The 9850-nt window shown below is 36.3% G+C and overlaps 1 pseudogene; it reads right to left on the minus strand.

Moving 5' to 3' along the window:
* Positions 1 to 2451: 2451 nt before the first annotated feature.
* On the minus strand, positions 2452 to 9287 carry LOC121052742 (annotated as a pseudogene).
* Between the last annotated feature and the right edge of the window lie 563 nt (positions 9288 to 9850).

Here is a 9850-nt window from a genome sequence, read left to right on the forward strand (position 1 = left end):
TAAATTAAACTTACATTAAATGGAAACTACTTACCCTCTCCTTCACCCACTGAGCAAAAGTCATGTTTTGTTTGTCCACCAACCACTTTTTATTCTTTTTGTACTTGGGAAACTCCCTCTTCAAATGTTCCGTGTGTTCCCTACACAAATATTTATTAAGTATTAGAGTATAAGCATTAGAACAAGAAAATAAGCAAAACTGTAAAAAACAGAGATAGTGATCGACTTACAAAAAGTAGCTTCTAAATTCTTCAGTGTTTTGAAGCACGCAGAGATGAGCTTGCTAAAATTCTTTGTCATAAACAGACTCAACAGTTGCACCAGAGGTAGGCTTGTCAGCTGTGATGTTTTCTTTTGGGATGCCAACAGTTCTATCATCAAAGAAAAGTTCGGCTAAAAACTCAACCGCCTCTTCAGCTATATAACACTCAGCAATGCACCCTTCCGAATGCGTTTTATTCCTAACATAGCCCTTGCAAACCTTCATATATCTTTTGAAAGGATACATCTATCGGAAGCAAACCGGTCCACATAGCTCAACTTCTCTAACCAAGTGGACTGTTAAATGAATCATTATGTCAAAGAAAGATGGTGGAAAGTACTTCTCAAGCTCACACAAAGTTTCGACCAGATCACTTTGGATTTTGGGAAGCCTTGAAGCATCTAAGGTCTTGCTGCAAATTTCATTAAAAAAAAGGCAAAGCCTGATTACTGCAACCCTAACCGGTTTTTCCAACACCCCTCGGATAGCAATTGGGAGCAGCTGTTGCATTAATGCATGACAATCATGGGATTTAAGTCTAGTCAGCCTCAAATCATCCATTGAAACAAGGTTGAAATGTTTGAAGAGTAGTTTTCAGGAACCTTCATGCCAAGAAATGATCCACACATACATCTTTTCTCATCTGCTGTTAGGTTCCAGCTTGCCAATGGCAAGCGCTTCTTTTTCGGACCATCTAGATTTGGGTGCAATCCACATCTTATACCCATTTCCGCCAAGTCCAAACGAGTTTTCAGGCCGTCCTTGGTTTTTCTTGGAATGTTCAACAACGTCCCTATTAGACTATCACACACATTTTTTTCAATGTGCATGACATCAAGGCAGTGCCTAACAAGGAGATACTTCCAATATTCAAGCTCAAAGAATATCGACTTCTTCTTCCAACATGGCCTAGTTTCATCCTCAGCCCCCTTATAAGCAGGAGCAGGTTTTTTTTTTTTTTTCCAAACTGCCAATGTGGAACTTCAGCCTCCACCCTGCTCAACAATTCTTCTCCAGTCAATGGCACTGGAGCTGCTGCATGTTCTGGCTGGTTATTGAAAGCACCCCTTAGCTTTCGATAAGGCTAGTGTCTTCCTAAAAACCGCTGATGAATGGTGTAGGCCATCTTTCCCCCGTGAACTAGCCTTGTAGGTTTTTTTTATCAAGGCAAATCGGACATGCATTATAGCATTTCACTATACTCCCTGAAAGGTTACCATATGCTGGAAAATTATTGATTGTCCAGAATAGTAGAGCCCTAAGAGTAAAAGTTTCATTTTTGATGGCATCGTAAACTCTATTCACCCCTTCCCATAGCAGCTTTAAGTCATCTATTAATGGTTCAAGGTAAACATCGATGTCGTTTCCCGGTTATTTAGGGCCCGATATCAATAAGGTAAGCATCATGTGTTTCCTCTTCATTACCAACCATGGAGGTAGATTATAGGTTACCAAAATAACGGGCCAACAACTATACTTGCTGCTTAAGGAGCTATAGGAATTGAACCCATCCGATGACAATGCAAGTCGTAGGTTTCAAGCTGGCTCATTACCAAAATCTGCCCATTTTTCATCTACCAACTTCCAAGCAGCAGAATCTGCAGGATGGCGAATTAAGACATCCTTGTTTCTCTCGGTGGCATGCCAGGTTAAGGCCTTTGATGTTTCAGTTGATTGAAACATTCTTTTGAACCTAGCTAGGAATAGGAGGGAAATACCATAAGACTTTTGCAGGGACTCCCTCTCTTTCTTTCTTGTTTTTGCATATTTTCCACCTAGACGTACCACATGTAGGACAAATAGTGTCATCGGCAAATTGTTTTCTGTACAGAATACAGTCATTAGGGTAGGCATGTATTTTGGTGTAATCCATTCCTAATGCGCTCAAACTCTTCTTTGCTTTCTTACACAGAGGCAGGTATCTTGTTTCCTTCTGGAAGATACTCAGCAAAGGCAATCAACCAGTCCGAGTAAGCCGAATCACTCATCCCATGCTTGGCTTTCAAGTTGTAAAGCCTCACAAGCACATTCATCTTGGTGTGCCTATTGCAACCAGGGTACAAGGGTTTGTTGGCATCGTCAACAAATTTCTTGAATTTATTACACTCACTCGAAAGCTCCTCATCCTCATCACCTTCCAACTCCACATCACTATCTAATTCTACTTCATAATCTGCCCTCATGTTACCCTATATAGAGTCAGATTCAATTGGCTCTGATTCAAGACTTTGACTATCCGTATATGATCCCGACTCCACTACAACCTCCCCATGTTCTGTCCATTTCACGTAATCTGTGTTGATCCCATTTACAAACAAGTGATCCTTTATCACTTGTGCAGAAAAATCTTTCACATTTCCACACTTTGAGCAAGGACAACAAATACGGCTAGGGTCTCTAGCATTTCCCAAAGCAACCTCACAAAACTCTTTCACCCCTAACTTATATTCATAAGATCTCCTATCAGCATGCACCCATGACCTATCCATCTACATTAAACAAAAACCACAAACCAAAACTAAGTCATCGAGCCCCAATCACATATCCTACATGCATTCACTAAGTTCCATAAACTCTACCAATTAAAACTCTGGTACTCTTAATCACCGACAGCAATTTATTTACATATATACATGCTCCAATATCAGGCAATGATGTAGAAAAAAAAAATCAACATATATTCAGGCTAAGCAAATTCAATAACAAGGACAAAACAGAATAGCATAATATATAGAGAGAAACAAATCGATTTACATTTAGGGTAAGAAAATCCAATAACAAGACAGAACAATATACCACAAGATATGAAGAAAAACAAATCGATATACATTTAGGCTAAGCAAATCCAAAAACAAAAATGCAAAAAAAAAAAACATTAAAAGGAGGTCCATTAACAAACATAGCTCATATTCTCCATTGGGAAAAGCTATGCTAAAACAACATCCAAACAATTCTCCAATAAGAACATTAACTGTAGATGTAGTATATATGAACCAAACCAGTCCTACAGATTTCACCTGAACAAATCCAATGATACCATGATATATATTAAGCATAGAATAATAGATTTCAACAAATTAAAGCTTCAAAACAAATTTAATAGCAGTCCACAAATTCAACAATGAAGCTCACAGTACTCACCAATCCAGCTCCAGCAATGAATACCAACAATAGCAGTGAAGCTCAGTGCACGAGTTAAACTCACTCTACAGCTTCTTCCAACTCCACCGGATATGCCTTAATTGTGTGGCTGCTGAGAATAATAAACAAGGCCATCAGCTTTAATCCAAACCTCAACAAGTCCTAGCTTCCATAATGCATGACTAGAAAAGACCTAAATGAAATTTGTTCAATAAAACCACCAGCGCTCAATGCAAGCTACTACTCAAAGGCCATAGTTTTTTCCGAACCTATTGGCATTCTTAAATCAAGACTAGAATCTGCAGGATTTGGAAGCTTGTAGAACATGTTTTGTTAAATGCTGGCAATTCTAGATATTAGTAGTGTTGCTAAGTCTTAGTTTCTTTAGATGAGGACTTTGATTTTCCTCTCTTATACTATCAAAAATTCAACTTCCTTCTTCAACATATAATAATAAACATCAAACTTTATATCATCCAATAGTTATTTTTTGTACTTTCCAGTGTCAGATTCATGCATAACTTATTACAAATACATTTGAGACCCGACCACCAAACGATATATTCTCCACAACATAGTTCAGTGTACATAGATATACAATATTAACTTACAATTTTGTTGAACTTGTCAATTGTCAATTGTTGCCAAAGGTATTGTGCCAAGCGGAACTTGTCAATTATTCCTGGTTCCCTCACTCTGAAATAAAAAAAAAGAAGCATATAAAACAAGCTAAGGTGACAAAATGGAAATGAAAGGTTATCACATGCACACAACCACCACTGTCATTATATTCAAGGTTTAATAAATAATATATATATGTGTGTGTGTGTGTGTGAGTTACATAATCTCTATTCCACATTACCATAGACCTGTTAAGTTGGAAGCATTTTCTCAAAAATAAAGGCAGTTCTTTTACTTTTAATTAGCAAATGATAGGGCAAGAATTGCCATTGGCTGTTTATTCTCAGAAGCCTAATTAAGTGAGTTTACATATCCAAAGAAGAAACATTCAAAAACATGCAGCAACAAGCAAATTTCAAATGCAGCAGGACGGTGGTAAAGATTACTACAGGACAAAGTCTGCCAAGATAAAAAAATACTCTATCAAAGGTCTAACATGCTTGCTAAAAGATATCACAACAGATATAGAACTCCGAGTTTCAAGCATTACCTTGATCGATCCTTTCCTTGATAAGTAAACAGGCCAACTTAATTGAAACAGAGTCCCTTGAAATCAAAAAAAAAAAAAAAAGGAGAAATTTAATCACCTTAATCAAAACAGTCATTACACTATCACTCCAGCATAGAACAATAGATTTCAACAAATTAAAGCTTCAAAACAAGTTTAATAGCAGTCCACAATTTCAATAATCAAGCTTACAGTACTCACCAATCTAGCTCCAGCAATGAATACCAACAATAGCAGTGAAGCTCACTGCACCAGTCAAACTCACTCTACAGCTTCTTCCAACTCCACCGTATATGCCTTAATTGTGGGGCTGCTGAGAATAATAAACAAGGCCATCAGATTTAATCCTCTATTTTAACAAGTCCTAGCTTCCTTCTTGAAGATATAATAATAAACATCAAAACTTTATATCATCCAATAGTTATTTTCTGTACCTTTCCAGTGTCATCAAATTCATGCATAACTTATTACAAATACATCTTTTTTTTTTCATGAATTTTAAGACAATTCATGAATTTAAGTCAATAGTTCAAAGAAATTCAGCTTACTACATTGTTATGTAACTAAAATGAATGAAGTAAAAATGCTCATATACGCCATCTTTCATAATAGGGTTTGCAACCTGCCAACTAGTAAAGGGAAGGCCGCTTTCACAGACTTGAGGTTTATGCATTAGGCATGAACATATCAGTGTACCATGAATTTTGAATAAACTTCTGTAAGATCAGCTTTATTGTTTATTATATCTGTAAGCATATAACAGAAAGCACCTTGCAAAGACACAGCTAAGTGACATCTTTCTAGTACAGGGAATACAATTTTACCTAAGATGTTTCCTTTCCATTTTTGGCTAGAGCATTTGAAAATACTTTCAGTCAAGTTCCCTAACGGCCTTGGGAGGAAGTAGTGTTTTAGTGGCTTAAATTTAACATTTGAAGTCACAATATTGAACATTCAAAAGCAACAACAGTGACTCTAGACTGAAACAGTTTCGATGTATAGTATATGAGACCTCTCTTGATAATAGGATGACACACTACTAGAAAAACACCATTTAAGGACATTGAAACTGTGTCCTTAAATACATACAAGGACTCTTTAAAAAAGAGTCCTCTATCTGGGAGTCATCATAAGTCCCAAACAAGGACACTGGAAATGTGTCCTCTTATCTATACGAGGACACAGTTTGCGTGTCCTAAAAGCTTTAGTCGCGGTGTCCTTATATCCATAAGAGGACACCTAAATTGCATCCTCATATTAGCTAATGTGTGTCCTCTTTTCTATACAAAGACACACAAATTGTGTCTTAAAAACTATGAAAATGGAGTCCTTAAATCCATAAGAGGACACAAAAAATAAAATCTCATATGTGTCCTCTTTTCTATTCTAAGACACTCAAGTTGTGTCCTCAAAGATTTGAAAATGGAGTCCTTAAATCAATAAGAGGACACAAAAAATACATTCTCATATGTCATCTTTTCTGTACCAGGACACATAGGAATGCATTTTGTGTCCTTATTTATGTACATTCCCATCAAATTTGCATACATATGACACATCAACAAGACCTTATAATATGAGAACTGATCTAGAAAACATTCAATACAAGTAATCTACAAAACACCAAACGTCCATCTCATTAAAGGAGAATAAAGATCCAAAATGTCCTACTCTACTGTTTTGACCAATTCAATTCAAAGTTGCTGTTACACTAAGTAAGCTTCAACTATATATAACTAATTTGATTCATACCAGAAGTAAGAAATCTGCATTACATATGATGTGCCTCATCGAGCTCCATTCCAGGGAAAAAGACGTGTGTGCAGATTGTGAATCTTGTTCTTCCTTCTTCCTTTTCCTCCTCACATCACCGTGCCATTGCTTTAGAATATCAGCCATGTTATCTTCTAGTATCTTACCCTTGAACTGTGAACCCATCTATGTGTACATATAAACAAGAAGTCAGATATCAACCAAATTTGATCCTCCAATTTCATTTGATGAAAATCAAAAGTTTTTCTGGTCAGAGCAATATGCATAGATATGACCAACAATTCAGATATACTTCACCTATGTTACAAGTGCATGCAGAGAAAGAGTAATGAAGCTGCACAGGCCTTGGGTGGTCACCCTGAGAAATTAAAAGGGATTTAGGTTCACTAATGCGAACAAGGCGTGCTTAATAATCCATAACATAATTATCATCTTTAAATAACTTCAAAGTGATTAGAATGCAAAGTTTTCTATACTCTTACACTGAGAAAACTCTCGTAACAATGATCACGGTGTGCTCGTGGTAGCACAATTTTACTCCGAATTGGGCCTAAGAAAAAATACAAGAAGGATGCTTTGTCATAAGCTATGCAAAATTTTAAATATTGAACTTCACCAAAATCTGGAGGATGGGAAAGAAAAACTTACGGGAACCCAAACGAAGAAGGCAAGCTCAAACGCATTCTACAAGGTCCAAAACAGTAATGTTAGTAATGTATTCAAGTGTGGTTCCTAGGACCAGAACGAGCTAGAAAGGAAAAGTTAATGACTATCTAGAAACATAGGTATCTATATATGCTCGTCTAAACATAGAACAATGTACTTCCCAAAAGTGGAACACAGGATAGCCAAAGATATACGTGCCAACCTGGTAAGAGTTGAGGCAAATTCCATGAATTAATATTTATCAATCTTCACACAAACCAAAGGAAATCATCAACAAGAAGCAATAGGAATTCTTACCATACACAACCACCAGCATAAAAATAGCTACTGCAAACCACATTGCAGGGCTGGGGAAACAAAAAAGAGGCCACATTAATTTTCCAAACAATGATGATTGGGATGAAAGATGTAAAACTGTGTAACTTCCATGATAATTATAAAGATATTGCATAAAGAATAAAAAACCTTATGCCAACCAATGTCTTGAAATCTTCCTCCAAGGATCGCTATATGTATTTTTGGACATCAAAGTTGTTGTGCCTGCTTGATAGGTGAGCCTGCAGAATGATTCATTGATTAGAGGCTTAATTGATTCTGTTGAAAAGACTTTTTAATCAAACAATACACAAAATTGGCTTAATTGATTCTGCTGAAAAAGCTTTTCTCATCATACCAGAAGAATTTCAATCTATTTCTCTCTACTCCTTGACATAGCAACTTTGAGACGATAATTATATCATATGGGTATCTAGAAGTAGGAACATAATTGCATTATGCTATCCAAAAATTTCTGCAGAAACAAGAGGCATATTACTTACATGTGAGTCGCATTGTGGGGTAAGACATATGGAATTTCACCACCAACACTATTGGAACCAATATGCCTTAAAGAAGAAAGAAGAAGAGATTTAGCAATAGGCATGCTTACACAACTATAGTAAGCTGAAAAAACAGTAGAACCACTTACAATTGCTTCAAACTGTAGAGATAATAGATCTCACTAGTAATATATGCAGAGAGGTTTAGACCATTAAGTATACTGCATAAGATCAAAGGGGAAGTTAGTTCAGGGTCTTACTACCTACTTTCTGTATAAAACATATCAAAACATACAAAGTCAACTTGACAGAAAAATACAAACATGTATATAAATGAAAGCTCTGAATAGGATAGATACCGATGCCAAATCCCACTGACAACCGTCCTAAATCCAAGCACCAAGCATTCTGCATCAAGCATTTAACTCAACTACACTGATTGAACCAAGTAATGGGAGAAAACAAAAAGAGAGGGAAAAATGCCTTTGGTTTTTTTCCTAGCAATCACTAACAATCTTCATCTGAAAACTTTTATCACAGGTTCGAACTTGCCAATAACTTTTACTACAACCATATATATCTACAATGTATTCAAAAGTTTAAGTCCAATCTAAAGACTTATCTGTGAAAATACTTCTAAATCATTCCTTTGGGTGAAATGTAAATTTGAACATATTAACTGTGCATATATATAGAGATAGGAAAGAGAGAAGAAACCTGTGCAAATGCTATAGTGAGCCACCTTGCAGCACTAAGTATTTCAAAAAAACCACAATGTCTGCTTGATCAAAACATACAGGGAATAGAACAAAAAAATTTCAGATTTCACATTTAACTTCAGCAGGCTCAGAGTTAGAGTATATTGAAAAACTTACGCCTCTACGACTCGAGATCCGTTATCGTCCCATTTACTAATGCACCAATCATTCCTCCAATCGTCATTGTTAAACCGAAAATTGAGTACTAAAACGATCACAAGAAAGTCCATCAAATGCAAAAGAACAAAAGAAACAAAAAATCTGAAAATACTAGTACTTACTGCTGCAACAGTAAGGCCCAAGTCTTCCACAAATCCTGATCTAGCAGATGATGAGTATCCTATCTACAAACTAAATTTATAGCGCTTTAGGACCAATGCATAAACAAAGAAGTAATGTACACTATTGTATCTCCTTTCTTTGTGTATGGCATATTTAACTTAGACCAACAACTTGATGCAGCAGAACATACTTATCAGTACACTAACTCTCCTTTCATCCTAAAATATGGTAATATTTGGCAGAAAAATGCAGAATTTGAAATGTGAATGAGAATGACTTACAGCACATCCATAGCTGAAGGAACCACAGAGAGCGACCAATGTGCTCAGAACCACAACACCTGAAGCTCCATTGATATTGGATTTTGACGCTGATAGAGCTAGTAGCCCCTCTTCCATGGCTTCTCTGTGCATCAGAAGGAGATGAGTAAGAAGAGTGGGAGTGCAATATTGTTTTATAACGTGAGAATATGAAATCCATCTCATTGTAGATAATATCCATATTATACTATGAACCTGTTTGTTTAGAGACTAAATCTATAGTCTCCATATAAGACAACTACAGACACATGATTCCACATTCTGAAACCCAAAAATTCTAACTAAAACGTTTAAGACAACTACAGACACATAATTATAAAACGAAATTACTAAACACACAGCGAGCTCTACAAAATTAAAAGAGATAGTAAAACACAACAAAGAAAGCATGAAAATGAATCCACTAGCTTGAGGAAAGGGCGTTTGAGCCATTCTCTCTGTCATCCTCAGCTGCTTTCTGTAATCATGGGCAAAATTCATAGCATTCATTCAATAATATGTCTCAAACTTCCAACAAGAAAAAATTGATACTGAGCTCAAGAAAGCAAACACTTACAGTCTGTCCCAGAGAAAACAACATGTCGTTTCTTATGCCATCGTCCCTGTCAAGCACACAAAAACTCGGTAAAACCGAACAATCA

Source organism: Rosa chinensis, chromosome 1, assembly GCF_002994745.2.
Source record: "Rosa chinensis cultivar Old Blush chromosome 1, RchiOBHm-V2, whole genome shotgun sequence".
NCBI classification, from domain to species: domain Eukaryota; kingdom Viridiplantae; phylum Streptophyta; class Magnoliopsida; order Rosales; family Rosaceae; genus Rosa; species Rosa chinensis.